The 9,985-nt window shown below is 39.5% G+C and overlaps 1 long non-coding RNA gene and 1 pseudogene across 1 annotated transcript; both read right to left on the bottom strand.

Moving 5' to 3' along the window:
• Window positions 1–219: 219 nt before the first annotated feature.
• On the bottom strand, window positions 220–3,574 carry LOC115666480 (rust resistance kinase Lr10-like; annotated as a pseudogene).
• A 4,015-nt stretch (window positions 3,575–7,589) lies between these two features.
• Window positions 7,590–8,292, bottom strand: LOC130135346 (uncharacterized). Its single transcript, XR_008814765.1, has 2 exons — window positions 7,782–8,292; window positions 7,590–7,683 (listed from the first exon to the last, which is right to left on the bottom strand). It is a non-coding gene; the product is annotated as an uncharacterized LOC130135346 (long non-coding RNA).
• Window positions 8,293–9,985: the final 1,693 nt, after the last annotated feature.

The raw sequence follows: 9,985 nt of genomic DNA on the forward strand, positions 1-9,985 counted from the left end.
AATTGTTTCATCTAAGACCTTATTTTTTCCCATTTTGATAAAAGTTGTTTCTCGCGTAGATAGATGGTGTCTACTTTGTGAAACGGACGTTTTCTCTGCAATTGATTTCATAATTTGAAATTAGCAACTCTTAATACAAAGAAACCATATGCCGGTAGTAGCACGTTAAGAAGCAAGATGGCAAGTTATAATTAGCTTTTTGATTGGCATGAACCTAAATCACATAATAAGGGAAGAAAATTCTCAATGTCCGTCCCTTTGCCCCACCGATTTTTGTCCTTGCTCTCTTATGTCCATTCGAAGGAGGATGCAAGAGAGTGAAACTATATAGGAACCACAATAACACAACAGTAGCCTAAGAGCTAGAAGAAAACAAAATGTAATCACTGTCAAGCTGAACTAGCTAAACTCCCGCCCAACATAACACAGTACTGTGGGGAACAAAGCTTTTACAATCAAACTGTGCATGATCCTCTAAACATCATTGCTATCTCCAAACGGAAAACTAGCAGAAATTATGGGAGCACTTGATGAAGTCGAGAATGTTTCTAATTCCGTGTCGACTTTGTCATCGTCAACTGGCTCGTTTGGTGGGTAAATATGCGGTTTTGGAGGCATTTGAATATTACCAAAATCTCCTTCAAGCATTTCTAAGACTTTGTTCATTGGAGGCCGATGGTCAGGGATTAATTGTATACACCAAAGTGCAACTACTATCATCTTTTTTATCACCTTCCTTTCCTCTTCTACATCTTCTTCCGTTTCAACACTTGCACCTTCACTGACTTGGTCGTATATCCACAACGGAAAATAAATTTGGCTCGAGTGTTCTGCATTTGCATTTGTATTCTTCCTTCTACCTGCCATTTCCATTAGCAACATCCCGAAGCTATAGACATCTGCCTTATAAGATATGCCACCGATGTTTTTATAGAACAACTCGGGCGCCATATATCCCAAGGTTCCTCTTGCAGCAGTCAATGAAACTATGCTATGATCCGTGGGATAAAGTTTCGCGAGTCCAAAATCAGAAACTTTCGGAGTGAAATTCTTGTCTAAAAGGATGTTATGAGGCTTGATATCAAAGTGTAGTATTTGCATGTCACACCCCCGATGTAAGTATTCAATCCCCCTCGCCACCCCAAGAGAAATCTCATATATTTTCTTATAATCAAGAAACTTATCACCTTCCTCCGCAAAAATGTGCTTGTCCAAGGATCCATTTGACATGAGATCATACACGAGAGCTTGTTTCGAGCCTTCAAAGCAAAAACCGATGAGTTGCACTATATTAACATGGTGAATTCTTCCAATAGTAGCCACTTCACTAATAAAATCTTGGCCTTCAAAATCTTAATGGCCACTTCATTGCCACTTCTGAGCATTCCTTTGTACACGGAACCATACCCCCCTTCACCCAGTTTGTGCTTAAAGTTTCTGGTGATCTTTTTAATATTAGAGTAAGAGTACCTTATGGGCAAAAAGTTGTTATGAGTTTGCAAGAATTCTTCAATATTCCTGTCCATTGCTAAGTGTCTTCTTCGGTACTTGTAGACTAGAAATATCGCAACAAACGGTGTCCCGATTACGAATTTCGCTACACAGAAAAGCACTGAAGAAAATTTTGATAGGTTAGAATTATCTTCATAATTATTGTAAGAGCAAATCATTGCGGCTTACCCAATAGTATTATAAAATCTCCAGCAGTCCAAATTGCAATATCATCTTGGACACCTGTGGAAGTAATGAATGGTGTGAAAAGGAATTGAAGGAAAAGAAGTTTGCAAAACAAAACTCACGAGGAAACAGAGTAGTAGCCTGCTACTTTGTATAAGTTGAATTTTGTCCAAAAGAATATGAGTAGTGGCATGCATGCATCTACAAATAAATGCAAAGAATAAGCTTCGTACATAGATGGTAGGCGTTACAAGAAACTCCTTTTCGCTTTGTTAGTGGTCAACAAATCTTGAGAAATAGTGATTTTCTTAATAAATTATTAATTTTGTTCCTCCTACCACCGATACATGACTAAAACTTTTAAGGAATGTTAAGGAGCGTCTCCTGGATTATTAGTTAAGTGACTAATTAAAGAACTAATTAAGAAATTAAGGAAATGTAAATTCTATGCCAACAAAAACTAGTCAAGTGATTGCTCGCACAAGAATCCTTTTTCTTTTTCTTTTCTTTTTTTACAGTGGGAAATCTAGCCCTTTTGTGGAAAGGAATTATAATCTAGGCACAGTGATTTTCACTTTTAGTTAATTAATAATTTTGTTCCTCCGTCCATACATGAATACAATTATTTAAGGAATACTAACAAGTGTCTCTTGATTTAATTAATTTTTTTTGCTCCCGAAACCTTTCAAATACACAACGTTGACGTATACTATCAATTATATTTCGTCATAATTATCTTGGATATGAGATATTTGTTTCACTTTCCAGTTTTGAAGAGAAAGTAGCAAGTGAACAAGTGTACAGAATCTTCGACCATAAAAAAAACAAGTGTACAGAATCTTCGACCCAAAAAAAAAAAAAACAAGTGCACGGAATTCTGCAATATTGGGGTAAAATTTCATTGCCAACCGATGCTTACCGCCCAAGTAGTACTTGGATCCGCAAACCTGGCCGCCGCTCACGTAGTGCTTCTGAAAAAAGTCGTTGCGGAAGTGGAAGTTGATATAGAAATCAAGGTAGCAAAAAACAGTTTTCTTCCATGGACTATACCAACCACGAAAGTCGAGATCAAATCCTTCGGTCATGCTGTTATGGATTAGCTCGTAGTTGTAGGAGCTAATAGTAATCTGCTTATCAGGCTCCGAAACACGTGATACCCACGCCCAACTGCTAATGGTGCAAAAATCCCTCACATCCGAAGCATTTGGATTAACCAAAGCATACAAGTTCCAAGTTGATGACACGCTGGATGAGTATGACTCCTCAATGCATGGACGGGTAGAGATGTAAGATGGAGAATGAACCGGCTTTGAGCAGTTTACAATGACAAATATATCGCTGATGTCCACAACGTATGAGATGTACACACCGTATGAGATGTCTACAAAGAAGGAGAAGCTATGCCTCGCCGATGAATGACGGGGGAGAGATGAGCAATTACCCTTTTGCAGTCCATCGTCGACCAATCTAATTTTGTAAGTGGAATAATTGATGGACTGGACGTAGAATCGGCCATCAAAGACGTACATAATAGTACGATTATCTTCACAAACCAGCTCGGACTTCGGATTACCGCATCCCATCGGGTCACTCTTCAGTCGAAATGGGTGACTTATATTGCGAATGTCACCACAGGATGAAGCAATGCATCGAGAATTACTCGACCTAGTATCGCTAGTCATCGCTTGCAGTAGAACAAGAATGAGTAGCAACACTGGATAGACATTCGCGGAGCTCAGAGCATTAAACATGTCTCTGTTTGTCTTTAGGGAAAGAGAAACTGGTAAAGGATTGCTTGGTGTGTGTGGAGGCAGGCACCATATAAGAAGATGCAAAAAAGATTGGATGAACCTTGTTTGACTGGAGACTTGGAGTGGCCTGAACTTATAGAAAAGCCCAAGTCAGTCAATGGAACAAATGCATGCAAGTCAAGAAATTAAAGAGGTGGACCCAAACTGAAGTTCCATTATTGGTGGAGTCGTGTCCAACCCTAAATGAGACCCCCTTTAATGACCTACAGTCTACGAAATTTACACCTTTTGAATATTCAAAAGTTTCTTCCACTCTGTTCACGTGATTGTTGGCTCCACATCCCGTCAACAAACAAATCCATCTCTCTCCCTCTCTCCCCGTCACTCCCTTCTTATGATACGCTATTTTCCCTCTTATTTTCTTCTTTCGTTTTTTTTCTTCCTCCCTTCTTCTTCTCCATCTTCTTTCTTTGCCCCGAGTCACGATCATAGGAAAATTGATGTATAGTTTTAAGGAACAATATCAAAAATAAAAACTATTTTGGCCCAAAACTACTTTTTCTTCCGTGTCACGACATAGTACATCAGTTTTGACGCGGTACCATGAATCCATTTTATATTTGTCCACTGAACTGTTCTTTCAAATGGAACAATAATTTCGTTGCTTGTTACATAAGTCCAACAATTTGTTCTTATATGCAATGATTTCTTATATATTTTTGACATTCATGATACAAAAATATGCAGATATATAACTATCACATAGTAAAATACAATAAGAATTCATATACAATAAGAGTAGAAAATTGGCCAGCATAAGGACTCGCTAAATGGGCATAAAAGGATTCACACCCCAACTGTTATCTGGAAATATCAAGAAAGTTATATGGTTAATTTGGCACTTTTACACAGGAGCGAGGCATGATCTTTAGATACTATTTTAATTCTTTGTTTGGGAGAGGGAGGAAAGAGGAAAAAGTAGGTGGGTGAAGAAAATTTTTCCTTTTTCCTCCAATTCAATCTCGCAGAAAATTCAAACTTTTCAAAATTAGTTTTTCTTCATCTCGCTACATAGTACATAAGTTTTGACGCAATACCATGAAACCATGTCCGAATGCATTGGAATAGTTTGTTCTTATTTCTTCTCCAATGACATTTATTTATAGAATGTGGAAATTCAATGCAGGATTACCAAACATAGGATAATACTTAAGAAACGCAGTAGAACGTGGCCACACACTAAGAATATCAATGTTCAAACCTGAATGTGAGGAGTTTGCATAACTCAATGATCGCTGCAACCTTGCAGATATAGGAATTCTTACCTTGCCATGGTTGTATTCCACCATCAAAGCAGTGTGGCTAGCTCATCCTATGGTGTCCTGCAATTCGTCATTCCAAAGCCTAACCTGTGTCAAGTCACATAGGAGAAAGAATGAAGTTGCCATGTCTTTGCAGATCTCTTGAGGATAATGGATCATCGATTTTGTTGACGATGAATATGTCCTGTGCGGTGATAACCGGCAATGTGCATGGACAAATGTCCAAAATTGTAAACACTTGACACTCCGATAATATGTAGTGATCTCTAGTGATTTTACAATCTTCAGTGGTAAAACCAATCCGAGGAACAATGCACGCTGGACCATTTAGTTAGTGGAGCCGCTGTAGCTGTCAATTAGACGAGATTTAAGCGATGTCTAATCGGAGATTTAATATTGTTAATTATGTTCAACTTCTCAATGGCTGGTTCATCAAGTTGGTCCAGTTGCTTTAACACATGGGATCCTTTGATAAGTCATTCAAAAACAATTTCACGAGTTTAACCAAAATTGGTCGTGCCATACTACGTTGGACAGCTTACTTCCATGTCAACGATTTCCGGCCAAAAATGATCAGATGGACTACATTGGCAAAATATGAAAAGATTTATAACTGAATTGACAAAAGTACAATAGATTAAGACTTTTTGGACAATTTTCCCCAACTTATGTCTCTTAACGAAACGCCTTAAAGAGATTTAAAAAAAAAACTTGATTTTTAATTAGAACCTTACAAAAAATTGAGAAGTCAGCGCGTTTGCTTTTACCATTCCGTCAAAAGTTAAAGTACTACCTGAATTATTTAAGAAAAATTATGAAATAAGTATATGTGATATTACATTTCAATGTTTGTATGTGATGAAAATTTCAGGTATTTAGAGTTAAAAAAATTAAAATTATGCTCTCCGTACAATTAGATTAAGTAAAATGTAAAAAGTGTAATAGTAATCTCCCCACCGTAATTATCTAATGGCCAAACCGAGGAAGCAGTAGTTGGAATAATTGATAGACTGCACATAGAATCATCCATCATGAAAATATAGAACAGTGCGATTATCTTCACAAACCAACTCTTTCTTTGGATCACCGCATCCCTTCGGGTCACTTTTCAATCGAAACGGGTGACTTATATTGCGAATGTCACCACAGGATGAAGCGACGCACCACGGAATACTCGACCCGGCATCGTTAGTCATCACTTGCAGTAGGACAAGAAGTAGCAGCACTTCATAGACATTCATGGAGCTGAGAGCATTAATCATGTTTCTGATTGTCTTTGGGCAAACAGCAATTGGTAAAAATTGCCTGGTGTGTGTGGAGGAGAGGCACGATATAAGACAATTGAAAAAAGATGGGATGAACCTCGTTTGATTGGAGACTTGGGGTCGCCTCGTCTGATAGAAAAGCCCAAGTTTAACAAATGCATGCAAGTCAAGAAATTAAAGAGGTATTGATAACAAAACAAAAAAAAGAAATTAGAGAGGTGGACCCAAACTGAAGTTTCATTATTAGGGGAGTCATATCCAGGGCATCCTGGAAATTTACACCCATTGAAATTTCAAAAGTTTCTTCCACTCTCTTCCCGTGATTGTTGGTTCATCCTGGAAATTTACACCCATTGAAATTTCAAAAATTTCTTCCAGTCTTCCCGTGATTGTTGGTTCCACATCCCGTCAAGTCAACAAACAAATCCATCTCTCTCTCTCTCCCCCCTTTCCTCTTATTTTCTTCTTCGTTTTTTTCCTCCTCCCTTCTTCTTCTCCATCTTCTTTCTTCGCCACACGAGTCACGACCATGGGAAAATTGATGTATAGTTTCTAGGAACAATATCAAAAAATGAGAAATAGCTTGCCTCAAAACTTCTTCTCCTTCATGTCACGGCATAGTATATCAATTTTGACGCAGTAGAATGAAACCATGTAATATAAGTCCACTCATCTGTTCTTTCATATATAACAATAATTCCGTTTCTTGTTCCATAAGTCCAACGATTTGTTCTTGTCTGTAATGATTTCTTATATTTTTTGGACATTCACGATATAATAATCTGCAGAAATATAACTATCACAGAGTGAAATACCATGAGAATCCATATAAATAGGCTAGCATAAGGACTCACTAAATGGGCATAAAAGGATTCACACCCCCATCAATCTGGAAATATCAAGAAAGTTATCCGGTTAATTTGGGACTTTTACAGATGAGCGGGGCATGATCTTTTGGTACTATTTTAATGCTTTGTTTGGGAGAGGGAGGAAAGAGGAAAAATGAGGTGGGTGAAGAAAATTTTTCCTTTTTCCTCCGATTCGCTCTCGTAGAAAATTCAAACTATTCAAAATTATTATTTTTTTCATGTCACTACATAGCACAACAGTTTCGACGCAGTACCATGAATCCATGTCAGCATGCATCGGAATAGTTTGTTCTTATTTCTTCTCCAATGACATTTATTTATAGAAAGTGGAAATTCAATGCAGGATTACCAAACATAGGATAATAAACACAGTTGAATGAGGCCACGCACTAAGAGTATCAATGTCTAGACCTGAACATGATGAGTTTGCATAACTCAATGACTGCTGCGATCTCGCAGATACGGGAATTCTTACCTTGCCATGGTCATATTCCACCATCAAAGCAGTATGGCTACTTCATCTTAAGGTGTCTTGCAATTCGCCATCCCAAACCTAATCTGTGTCAAGTCACATAGGAGAGAGAATGAAGTTGCCAATGGGCACCTATTATGAGTAAATGCCACGCCTTTGCAGATTTCTTGAGGATAATTGATCCTCGGTTTTGTTGACGATGAACATGTCCTTTGAGGCGACAGCCGGCAATGTGCATGGACGAATGTCCAAAACTGAAAACACTTGACACTCCGACAATATGTAGTGATCTCCAGTGATCTTACAATCTTCAGTGGTAAAACCAATCTGAGGATATATGCATGCCGGACCATTTAGTTGGTGGAGGCACAGCTGTGGCTATCAATTAGACGAGGCTTAAGTGATGTATAATCTAGATTTAATACCGTCAAGTATTTTCAGCTTCCCGATGGCTTGATCATCAAGATGGTCCTGTTGCTTTAACACGTGGGATCCTGAGGACACGGCCGTTTAGTCTTGGCGTTACAAGCACATGAATTGGCTCCACTAATTGAGTTACTCCTCACACTCCGGTCCTTCAGTCTATGTGTGTTCCGAGTGAAGCTATTCCACTGAGGCATATCATCGAACAGTCACCGTGCATCATCCATTTGGCCACATTGGATCAATAGCTAAGGAAGCTTCCTTATACCTCATGCCAGGGAGAACCAAAACCGATGTATTCCGCTGAAGGAGGCATATAGATTCCTATTACTCGCAGTACGTAGGCGTACCCTGATTCGATCAATAAATAGAGCTGCACCTGTTTTGAACGTGCGCGCCGCTTCATTTGCCACTATAATAGCTTCCACCCGAAGGTTTGATGGGGTCGGGACAATCGCGAGGTACCCATTCGGCGCGATGTGGAACCGCACGTTGTCGATGGAGCTTTGCGTGCAGATATGGTAAGGATGATCGAGTTTTTGAAGATTCGCCAACCCCAGAAGGCCGAATCCTCTGGGACAGAGTCGCAATACCAGGTCGCGCAACATCAGGCGCACCAGAGGGGAAGGAGAATAGGGTTATCAGCGGGCTGGAACGAGGACGCCCGAGACGTCATCCTCTGAATGTTGCAGGAGAAAGGGAGACGGTAGCGCGAAGAAGCCTTTGAAGCCGCGCACGGTGCCGATTCCGTAATCAAACATATGTCAGGATGAGTAAATTTCGGCTTCGTTGGTGAAGATCCCGTTGGTTTTTGGGTGGTGCGACGAGCGGGAGTCGTGGGATGATCAAATTCCTACTACTATTGAGCTGGAGAGCTTCGTCTATGGAGGTTGTGCTTGCCGAGAAGAAGAAGAAGATGACTCCATCAAGAAGCAAACTCCAGATACGACACTTCGAGAGTGTCGTATCTGGAAGTTGAATCAAGATGGCGGAGCAACTCAGAGCGATGGAAGAGAGAGAGAGATTGAGTTGGAGATGGTGGATCCTCGTCGTTGTCTGGGCTACCGTGCTTGATATGGGCTCAACGGAATTGGAACTTCGCCAATTTGGGTGCTGTATTTGTGGAATTTCGGGGCTACATTCGCTGGCCTAAAATAGGACCGGACATGATAGGATATGAAATCCGAGGATTTTGTAATATCCTTGCTTGATGGGCTAGATTGCGTTAAGCCCAAATGGAATGAATGTGGCCGGACTCCTCCATGGATGGATCTTTCATTGATCCTTATTTGTTTTTTATTTATTTATTAATTCTTTAAAAGAGGCATATTCGATTGGTTTATAAAAATTCAGGTGTCAACACCTATTAACGATACATGAATACCATTTTTCAAGGAAGCTGTCGAAAGAGTGTCTCTTGAATTATTATTAGTCAAGTGACCAATTAAGGAACTAATTAAGAAAATGAGAAAATATAAACTCTATGTCAACAAAAAAAAAAAAGTAGTCATGTGCCTACCCACACAACAGTCCTTTTTTTTTTTTTTTTTGCATTGGGAGTTCTAGCCCTTCTATGGAAAGGAGATACAATCTAGGCTCATGTACATTTTACAGTCGAAGATGGATCTGTTTTCTGACATCCCGAATTTCGGCTCATTTTTGGGTTTTATAAAACGTGTAATCCGTCAGTACGCTTATAATGGAATCTCGCCCGGGAACTGATCACTCTCGGGTTCCCGTTTTTAAAATAGAGATTTCGCTAGAATCGCATTCGATCGAATTTGGTCGTTATTTAGACCTCGAACTTGGCAGTCGATTTTCGGGAGTTTCGGGACGAAATAAATTGGACGGTCTCGATATTATTGTGGCCAGCATCAAGATTATCAGGAATATGTGAAAAGTGAATTTTTGATCGGGTGCGAATTTGGACTAGTAGACCTCCCTCGTAGTGTATTTTGAGTTATTTTATTTTGACCATTTGTCCTATATTATTATTTGGGATTTTTCGTGAACTGTTAGATCTTTTTCCGAATTTGAATCGTGACCGTTAAGTCGATTTTTAGTTTGAACCGTGTCCGTTGGATCGCGCTCGAAGACAAAAAGTAGCTTTTTTCTTTCTCTCTCTCCTTTCTCCTCTGCGCCGCGCCACCCACTCCCGTGCAACGTCCCCTCACGCACGTCTCTATCTCTCTCTCTCTCTTTTTCC

Source organism: Syzygium oleosum, unplaced genomic scaffold, assembly GCF_021117445.2.
Source record: "Syzygium oleosum isolate NSW1041296 unplaced genomic scaffold, Sole_v2.1 Sole_v2.31, whole genome shotgun sequence".
NCBI classification, from domain to species: domain Eukaryota; kingdom Viridiplantae; phylum Streptophyta; class Magnoliopsida; order Myrtales; family Myrtaceae; genus Syzygium; species Syzygium oleosum.